The sequence below is a fragment of the Macaca thibetana genome, chromosome X (genome assembly GCF_024542745.1).
Source record: "Macaca thibetana thibetana isolate TM-01 chromosome X, ASM2454274v1, whole genome shotgun sequence".
NCBI classification, from domain to species: Eukaryota; Metazoa; Chordata; class Mammalia; order Primates; family Cercopithecidae; genus Macaca; species Macaca thibetana.
Genome location: NC_065598.1, coordinates 105,463,176 through 105,474,042, shown reverse-complemented (window position 1 = coordinate 105,474,042; position 10,867 = coordinate 105,463,176). Strand labels below are relative to the sequence as shown.

General features: G+C 41.4%; 1 pseudogene; it reads right to left on the bottom strand.

Moving 5' to 3' along the window:
- Positions 1 to 5,682: 5,682 nt before the first annotated feature.
- Positions 5,683 to 6,288, bottom strand: LOC126945866 (40S ribosomal protein S5-like; annotated as a pseudogene).
- Between the last annotated feature and the right edge of the window lie 4,579 nt (positions 6,289 to 10,867).

The window sequence follows — 10,867 nt, the reverse complement described above, 5'->3', positions numbered from 1 at the left end:
ATAGGAAACTGGGCTAATCTTAGCACTTTCCTCGAAGTGGGTAACCCCTCTGCCTGAAATGGGCCGAACTGGGTCCCAAAATTTCACAACCATTTCAGTAATTGTAATTTTCCCTAACAAAGAGAGAGACAATCAAGTTCATCTGTCAATGCTCACTTGCGTTCATTGAGAGCACTTTTCTGGCTTCGGGAGAAGATACAAAAAATTCAGTCAAGACATAGTTTCTGCTCAATATGACAACTTTTATAAGTAGGGTTAGATTTTGGCCAGGCGTGGTGGCTCACACCTGTAATCCCAGCACTTTGGGAGGCCGAGGCAGGCGGATCACGAGGTCAGGAGATTGAGACCATCCTGGCTTACACGGTGAATCCCCGTCTCTACTAAAAATACAAAAAATTAGCCAGGTGTGGTGGCGGGCGCCTGTAGTCCCAGCTACTTGGGAGGCTGAGGCAGGAGAATGGCGTGAACCCAGGAGGTGGAGCTTGCAGTGAGCCAAGATCGCGCCACTGCACTCCAGCCTGGGCCACAGAGAGACTCCGTCTCAATAAATAAATAAATAAATAAATAAATAAATAAATAAATAAAAAGTAGGGTTAGATTTTTACAAGCAAGGTTTATACCTTTGTGTCTTCTAGCCTTTATTCAGGTGTATTTCGGGAGACCTAGGATCTATTTCTTTGTTGATTTTTCTTTTTTTAAATTGTTTGTTATCATTATGACCCGTAGTAGGCAAAGTAAAGTCACATTTTGGTAGTTTGGGGAGGCTCATATCCCAAATGGCAGAACCAGCTCCCCAGCTCATTAGCTGAAGGTTTTCTCAGATGATCCCCACTGCCAGAACATTTTCTCTGTACTCCATTAACTCTCCAGTGCATTCTGTGCTTTGCGCTGGATGGGTACAGGCCACTATTTACTGGGTACAATATGTTATTGCATTCAATTGACAAATATGCAGAGATAGAACAAGATTATAATAATTGAGGTCTTAGGCAACGTGGGAGGTGTAGCGAATATGATGCAGGCTGCATTGTCCAACAAAGAGAAAGCAAAATCGGTCATGTTGGGGAGCATATTTCAGAGCAGAGCCAAGAAAGGCAACTCCCTTCCTAGAAGCTCTGAAACTATGGCAACTTTGGTTATTTAGTCATATTTTCTGGAATACACTATTTAATGATGATGTAAATTCAATGGTTCTGTGGAGGTGGTGTCTTGGGAAACTTGAAATCTGATTCCTAACCCTGTAAGATAAAGCAGAATTGATTCGACAGAGGTGTAGGGAAAAGGAATGGCAATAGATAAAGAACACAAAGAAGGAAAAAACAGAGAATATCATGAAGCAACATGAAGCGTGACAACAAAGAATTTAATCATTCTTTTTGATTAAATAAACATTTAATAGAACTTTTACGTCAGAAATTTCTTAAGCCACTGGAATCGGAAATGGCCTTTCCTTTTTCCCCAGGCCGGATGTTGCACGGTGATCCAAATTAGAAGGTTCTGTGATTGTCTTTTAATTGAAAATGTAGCTGTCTTGAGCTCTTTTAAATCTTTCTCAAGCATTCAGTTACAAAGAGACAATCTAAGTAATGTCGATTTAAAGTAAAATATGAAAATAATTTGCTGAATAATTAACAGAACTTCAAATGACTTTTCCCAGAAGTTCCTCAGTGCAGGCTATGAAAGATTATTTTCTGCATCAAAGTTATCCGTGTGAACTACCAGTGCCAATCTGTAGTTGGAGTTTTTCAGCTCTTGTGTGGTTCCTATAGATCTGACCTGGTAATCTCCAAGGTTGTAACTACTGGTGCGTTATTAGTTCTTCATTAGGTCATCTTGTATTTTCATCCCAGTCTAAGTAGAGAATCCAAGTCTAAGACAAGAACTATTTTCTTTCAAAAGTTTGACCTGAATTTGACCCAGGAAATGTGTGTGCACGTGTGCGTGCTTTCAGCAGCCAGAGTTTTAAGGGTAAACACAGATAAAATATGTAACATCTTGATTTGAGTCAAGGTTTAAAAAACAAACATCACAGCTGAAGTTTAAAGAATTATCTCTCACTTCCAGTTTAGAGCTTAAATATTGGACTGTATTTTCAAAATGCACCCAGAAACTGGGAGAAAATTCATGTGTTTTATCACTAGTGGGCGCCAGAGACACGTTGAGAAACCACAGTTGAATTTTTAAAAATAGCTTTCCTTTTAGCGGGTTGAAGAAATGAAAAGTATTAATTTTGATAATTTGGGCTACCTCCAACTTTTAAACTTTTCCAGTTTGGATGATATATCTAAAGCTCAATTGGGTAACTTTTTTTTGTAATTTAAACATTTATTTTAGATTTCGAGAGTACATGTTTGTTATGTGGGTTTATTGCATGATGATGAGGTTTGGGGTATGAATGATCTTGTCACCCAGGTAGTGAGGATAGTACCCAACAGGCAGTTTTTTAGCTCCTGCCTCCATCCTCTCTCTCTGCCTCCTCTAGTAGATCCCAGTGTCTAATGTTGCCATCTTTATATCCATGTGTACCTAATGTTTAACTCCCACTTATGAGTGAAACATGGCAGTATTTGGTTTTCTGTTCCTGCATTAACTTGCTAAGGATAATGACCTCCAGCTGCATCCATATTGCTGCAAAGGACATGATTTCGTTCTTTTTTATGGCTGTATAATATTCCATGGTGTATACCTATCACATTTTCTTTATCCAATGATTGGGTACCTTTTGATTGCCATACCTCAAATAGAAAGGATTGGTTTCATTTTCTAGAGAGATAAGAGGAATAAAGAAAACTGCTTATCAATTTTCTGGTGCTTACTATGCACCAAGCACTGTGAGAAGTGATTGTCATGCCATATCTCATTTAATCTTTACAAGAATTTTAGCGAGTGGATGCTATTACTATCTCCATTTACCAGATGAGAAAATTGAGGCATAGAAGTTAAGTAATTTGCTTAAGGTGACACGAAGTGGTAGAATTGAGACTCAAACCCAGGACTATTTGACACCACAGTCCAGACTTGTTTTGGAAACCACATCACCTATATGCTGTCTTTATTCTACAAATTTTCGACTCAGTTGGAGAATAAGAAATGTTATCCAAATTGTGTGTGACTAGGCCTTTAATCAAAATCGAACTGTCTCAATGCAAAGTTCTAGTTTGCAATTAAATAGAAGGAAAGAAAAAACTCAAACAAATAAACAAATAAAGCAGAATTTAAGATTTTTGGATGTGGGAAGTCTTGGGGAAAAAACCTCCCCAGGTACACTTCTAGATGTGGAGAAGATCATAGGAGATCCTTAAGCTGTTTTTTTCAGATTTAATTTCCTTAACCTGACAGTTCAAAGTTTTGGTTGCTCAGCTATCAGGAAAGCCAGTGTCTTCAGCCTTGCAAATAGAAGTATCAGTACCTTTGCAAAGTTGGAGAAAAATCTATCCAGTCTGAGACATCAAGGTTTCATGTGCTTTACAAAACAAAACCAGGTCATTTATTTGTGTTGTAGCCCATTTTACTTCTGGGCTAAATGTCAGAAGGACAAAGGCACAATTGTCTTTCTTGACTTACAAGAATAAAGGAAGTGATAGTAAAGCTCTCAATTTTTGTGTGTGAATAGAAGATAGGAAGTAGCTCTGATGATCTAAAATGGCTGAAAGCCAAAGACTTACATGATTTCCAACACTATAGAGCTGGTTAACGTAGCTTTCTATAGCTAATATTATAACTACTTTCCACTTTACGTTTTTTTTAGTACATACTATATAACAGGGAGTTTAAATAGTGACATTTGACTGGGTATGGTGGCTCATGCCTGTAATCCCAGCACTCTGGGAAACCAAGGCAGGAGATTTGCTTGAGCCCAGGAGTTCAAGACCAGCCTGGGCAACATGGTGAGATCCCACTTGTACAAAAAATTGGAAAAAAAAAAAAAAAGGCTAGGCATGATGTTGTACACCTATATTCTCAGTTACTTGGAAGACTGAAGTGGGAGGATTGTTTGAGCCCAGGAGATTGAGGCTGCAGTGAGCGGTGTTCATGCCACTGCACTCCACCTTGGGCAACAGAGTAAGACTCTGTCTAAATAAATAAATGACACTAATATGCTTCAAGTAGTGTGCTAAGAGCTTTATTTGAATTATATTATATAAACTCCACAAAACACTATTCAGCAGTTACTACTCTTACTAAAGTAATACATGCATATAGCTGAACAGATAGTCCCCCAAAGTCGTATGTTGAAAAAACAGCAACAGCTACCTCCATCCTCCCAATCCCTGTGTCCCACTTGTAAGAGGCAACCATTCTTATCTTTCTTGGTTGGTTTATGGTTTTGCTTTGGTATGGAACTCTAAATTCTGGAATTATAGCTTATATTGCTATTTGCTGATATATAAATTTTAAGTGGTTTTTAAAAATTCACTTCTTGTATGGGATATGATGATTTAGCTTCCTTCTAACACTTTCCCTTCCTTACATACACACAGTTCTTTGGTTTTTCCCTTCTAACCCTTTCCCTTCCTTACATACAAACAGTTCTCTAGTTTTTCTTAGAATTAATGATGATTAGGCCGGGCACGGTGGCTCAAGCCTGTAATCCCAGCACTTTGGGAGGCCGAGACAGGCGGATCACGAGGTCAGGAGATCGAGACCATTCTGGCTAACCCGGTGAAACCCCGTCACTACTAAAAAAAATACAAAAAACTAGCCGGGCAAGGTGGCGGGTGCCTGTAGTCCCAGCTACTCGGGAGGCTGAGGCAGGAGAATGGCGTGAACCCAGGAGGTGGAGCTTGTAGTGAGCTGAGATCCAGCCACTGCACTCCAGCCTGGGCGACAGAGCGAGACTCCGCCTCAAAAAAAAAAAAAAAAGAATTAATGATGATTTTCTTTTTCACTAGCTTAGTTTTTTGTGCCTATTAGTACTAACCCAACCCCAGGCTTTACAAAAGGACTCTAAAACTCTTCTCAATATGGCCAACATATCAGGTAATTTGTTGGTTCCATCTTTTTCCTGGATACATCTTTCCAGACCCTTCCATCTACCTATCCCTAACCCACAGCACAGCTTTCTTCCTGGGCTTTCCTTTCACCTCCATCCTGGGAATTTTCTTTATCAGTCTCTTGTGTTCAACCTTCTGCTTCCTGGACCCCATATATTCCTTTGGCCACTCCCTTGTATTGGTAGAGCACATGTTCTGGTGGCTTCCTGAGAAATGATTAGTGAGAGGTAAATTTTTGGAGACCTTATCCTCAGCATTCTGAAATTTCACAATAATGTGTCTCTGTGTCATATAGTCATTATAATAAATACATAGTTGGCCCTTTAGTCTGTAAACTCATTTCCTTCTGTTTGGAGGGAAATTTCTTTTATTGTGTCTTTGATTATTTCTTCCCCTCTATTTTCCTGTTCTCTGTCTGGGCATTCCTAATGGATATTGGTTCTCTAATTCTCCTATTCTTTTTCTCTTTCCCCCAACTCTTTGCACTTTTGTTTTACATTCTTAGAGATTAATTAAAAATATATCCATAGATACCTATAAAATAAACTTTTAATTTTTAAAAAATTTCTATTCAAGTAGTTTGAGTTTTTAAGAGCTCATTTTTTTTCTTTTCTTCTCTTTTTTTTTTTTGTGTGTGTGTGGGGCCACCCTGAAAGGCAGACAGGTTTAATGGGCTACGGCCAGGAAATCAGCAGTTGGACTTGGCCATAAGCTCCAGCTTTTTCTTCTCAATGGCATAGGAGTTGGAAGAGCTCTTGGCAGTGTTGATGAGCTTATCAGCCAGGTATTCAGTGACGGTCTTGATATTCTGGAAGGCAGCCTCACTGGCACCTGTGTACAGCAGCCAGATGGCTTGATTCACATGGCACAGTGGGGACATGTCCACGTCCTCCTGTCTCACAGTCTCAGCTTGCTCGATGTATGTGGAGTCCTCCCAGGGCCACTTTTGATGATGGCATTCACCAGAACCTGCAGAGGGTTCTTGCCTGTAAGCAGGTGGATGATCTTGAAGGCATGCTTGACAAGGCACAGTCATGAGCTTCTTGCTGTTGTGGCCACGCATCACCATTGAGTTAGTGAAGTGCTCCATGATGGGACATTGCACTTTGTGGATGTAATTGGTGGCATACAACCCTATGCTGTGAGGCAGGTACTCGGTATACTTCTCCTTCATGGCAGTGTAATCCTGAAGGGAAATGTCACTGATCTGTGCATCATCAGGGCTCCACTTCCCAAAGAACTTGATGTCAGGGGTTTCTGCCACCACTGGTGCTGCTGTCTCCCACTTGGTCATCTTGAGGGCACAGCCTGAGCATCTCTGTTTCTCATTGTGGACCATGCACCACCCTGACACAGACAGAATTCCATTCTTATTCTTAGAATGTTTCTTTTTTACTTCTAGGATCCATGTTTCATGGACATGATGTATCTACGCATCTCTCTGAAAATGTTAATTATAGGGATTTGTATGGCTTCTTCTTCTACCTACATTATTTCTATTTCTTCCAAGTTCCTTTTTTCAATGTTTGTCTCATATTCTTTTATTCTATTAAAGACTTTCCTCCAGTGCTTGACTATCCTTAACTATTCATTTGTATTTAGGAGTGTGGAAACTGAAAATCTGTGTGTGGGGAAATGCAGGGAGCAATTATTGATTGATTAGTCTTATGTCCTTAGGTGGACGTGGCCACTTCCTTGGCAGACCCTACAATTATTAGTATCTGTGGGCCTTTTCTCTTTTTTTTTTTTTTTTTTTTTTTTTTTGAGACGGAGTCTCGCTCTGTCACCCAGGCTGGAGTGCAGTGGCCGGATCTCGGCTCACAGCAAGCTCCGCCTCCCGGGTTCACGCCATTCTCCTGCCTTAGCCTCCAGAGTAACTGGGACTACAGACGCCCGCCACCTCGCCCGGCTAGTTTTTTGTATTTTTTAGTAGAGACGGGGTTTCACCATGTTAGCCAGGATGGTCTCGATCTCCTGACCTCGTGATCCACCCGTCTCGGCCTCCCAAAGTGCTGGGATTACAGGCTTGAGCCACCGCTCCCGGCCTGGGCCTTTTCTCTTAAGCCAATCAAATTTCCCAGAGAGGAAGCTTCCAATTTCCTGCCTGGGGGATATAATTCTGACTGCCAGAATTAAGGATGTTGATGAGAAAAGTAAGTGGAAAGGTGTGATAAGTATCATCCATGTCCTCAACTGAGCCTGGAAACTACTTAAAAATCCTCCTCTTTATTATCATAACTGTAATAATAGCCAACATTTATTGAGGGCCTATTTAATCAAACACAAGATTTCTGTAAAAGTATGTTCTCTTCTTTTTTTTTTTTTTTTTTTTTTTTGGTGCTCTTCACAACCAACCCCCAGTAAGTATGTTCTTTACATCATTCTTTAACATAGTAAAAGACTGGATATAATCTAATGTCCAAAGTGAGAGACTGATTCCAATAGTCATGGTTCATTGATACAACGAAATGGTAGGTAGCCATTAAAAGCAATCTAATAGCCCCAGTTATCAGGGCCAGTCACTTCCCATAGGGCTACTTAAAAAGGTGCCATTTCAGCTGAACTGACCCTATCATCACCTCCACCCCAGCTACCCACCAAGAGTTGGCCTGAAAAGAGAATAGAGTTTGCCTTTTGAAAACTGCAATGAGGACGGGCGTGGTGGCTCATGCCTATAATCCCAGCACTTTGGGAGGCCGAGATGGGCGGATCACGAGGTCAGGAGATCGAGACCATCCTGGCTAACATGGTGAAACCCCGTCTCTACCAAAAATACAAAAATTAGCCGGGTGCGGTGGCGGGCGCCTGTAGTCCCAGCTACACGGGAGGCTGAGGCAGGAGAATGGCGTGAACCCGGAGCTTGCAGTGAGTGGAGATTGCGCCACTGGACTCCAGCCTGGGCGACAGAGCGAGACTCCGTCTGGAAAAAAAAAAAAAAAGAAAAGAAAACTGCAATGATGGTGAAGAGAAACCTGTCCCTATCCCTACTACTCCTCTTCTTGGTGAAGAGAGGCAATGGTGTACTGGTGAATGTTTAACAACTCGTTGGAGGTATCTCTGTTGTGTAAATACTCCCACTATGGCCAATTTCAAGCTAGCAATGTGACATCCATCAACTGGCTAACACATTTTCAGAAAATTTAACAATTGGCTTTCATGAGCTGGGATGAGCTGGTTCCAGTGCACCACTAGAGAGAGGCCTCAGAGAACAGCAGTGGTTAGACTTCCGCTTAATCACCAACCCTGCTTTGCAGACTAGGTAGGCCTAGAGCCACTGGAAATGGGTCAAGAACTCTAGAATAGGGTGATGGAGTTGCCAGGTAAATAGGAAGCAAAAATATTTTCCTTTAATTTCTGGTGTCCAAGAGGCATGGAAACAAGGGCCCTGGAGGAGATTGGGAGCTATGGGTTTTCCAGCTCTACCCTACTCCCAAGAAAAATACACACAGTAGGGAGTCAAGAGGCACAAGCTTCAGAGAAATGCAGAGAGAGGCCAGCAGCTAGAAGATGCAAGGGACAGCCAGTGCTTAGGGGTGTTGCTTAGCATTGATCTCCTCTACAGTGGGCCCAATTGCAGATTTGATGAGAGGAAGTGGCAAATGATAGCCTTCGCAGTGGTGAATTGTTTCCTTTCTTTCTCTGACCCCAACCCCAGAAGTACACATGTACCACAAAGGGAGTGGGACAAAAAGCAGAGAGGGAGTAAGGCGAAGGAGAACTTTGACTCAAATAGGAGATTAAAGAACAAAATGAACTAAGTCTTCAGAACCAGAATGGGCCAGCTTTAATAACCAGAAGTTACTACACTATTATGAATGAGATTGAGCTGGCTCTGGGGAGCTTGCACCCCAGGGGGAAAGCATGAAAAGGCATAGCTGGAATTTTGGAAAAATTAAAACCATTAAGTGGTACATGGAGATAATCTTGCAGTGGTGAATGTATAGTTACTTAACATTTTCCTCTTTGTGCTTTTCTTGTGTTTGCTTATTTTTGCACAACTAAAGTGTATAAAGTAATAATTTATTTTTAGCTTAAGGATCCATGTTACTGATGGGGACAAAGATGGCATCAGGAACAGACAAGAAGACCTAAAGTTAATAAAAATCCATTTTCTAGTGAATATAAAGTTTCTGGTAGCACAAGGTGCTGGGAAGGAGGCTGGCTTCAAAAGTCCTAGGGGGCAGGCCAGGCTCGGTGGCTCATGCCTGTAAATCCCAGCACTTTGGGAGGCCAAGGCGGGCGGATCACCTGAGGTCAGGAATTCGAGACCAGCCTGACCAACATGGTGAAACCCCATCTCTACTAAAAATATGAAAATTAGCTGGGCATGGTAGTGGGCACCTATAATCCTAGCTACTCAAGAGGTTGAGGCAGGAGAATCATTTGAACTCGGGAGGTGGAGCTTGCAGTAAGCAGAGATCGTGCCATTGCACTCCAGCCTGAGCAAAAAGAGCAAGACCATATCTTAAAAGAAAAAAAAAAGTCTCAGGGGGCATTTATGAAGAGCAAGGACCCCCTCCTGGAAGGAGAAAGTACCTGTATCACAAGAAGGCAGCTCCTTAATAGCTCTAATCCAAGGATGGAGGTCCCCTCATCCTAGTCATTCCTTAAGGGCTTCAGAGAGGGTGTTTCTGATAAATAGAGCATTACATCTTTAAATGAACAATTAGGTCTTCAAAGCAGCTTGAAGTAAGACGTAAAGGCCTCATGGCCTCTTGAATTTATTACATCACTGGAGAGGCAACATTTGATCTGAAAAGTGTAAAAAATTTTTCTGCGATTTATGCATTACCCAGAAACCTCTTGACTTCCTGGAATTCTTAATATAAATTCTATTTTCTCAGCAACAATGTTCTGGCATTGCTGCTAGCAGCTTGCTTGGCCACAGTTACTGAAGCTGACTGGTTTTGCCCCTAGCAAAAGTAATGTCATTGCCCTTGGCAATGAATCTGAAGAGCAAAGTGAAGTCATGCTTCCAACAGGTCCTTTGCCAGTTCCTTAAAATCACCCAAAACGATCCATCCATTTGTAATATCTCCCTTGGCAGCAACTTCAAGTGATTAAAAAATGTCCTGTCCATTCTAAAGCAGTCCCCAGGGAAATATTTAAATTACTCTGTTACATCTAAAATTTGTTGTAGTGCAGTCAACCCCAAAAGAGCCTCATAAACATCTTGCCTCTGTGTGGGGCCATTCTGAATTTTGAATGCCATCCGGTGATTCTTGACTGGCTGACATGTTTCTGGGATTACCTGTGACAAGGTAGAATTCAGCTTCAGTGAGTATCTGCTCTGATCACTCTCACAGGCTAGGCCTCGTCTCCCTCTCTCTCTCTCTCTCTCTCTCTCTCTCTCTCTCTCTGTGTGTGTGTGTGTGTGTGTGTGTGTGTGTGTGTGTGTGGTTTGTTACAAGGTAAGAATAAGTCCTTCTTTCTGTCTTTCCATTTGCTACTTACCGCCTTGGTGCCTCTAAAAGTGACCCTCATGAAAGCAGCTCATCTTCCAAGTCAGCCTTGTTCTCAATTGCCTGTGGAGTTTCCCAAAGTACCCTGTAATTGCCTCAATACTTCCCTTCACTTTAGCAAAATTGAAGTCTGTTGTAGGTTTCCACTTTTATTCTGATCCTTAGGTCTAATTACATTTACAACCTGGGCTAGGATATTTATGTAACTGTTGTTTATGCCTACAAATTCAAAATTATTTATAACATGGTAGATTGTAGAAATTTGATTTGCAAAATCTTTAGAAGACATCTAGAAAATATCATTTTTTGTAGGTTGATTATTCTCTAGGTGGAACATGTAGAGAACAATGGTATTGGAAATGAGAGCAGCTCTTCCCTACATTGCCCAAGAACCTAAAAATGGAAAAAGCT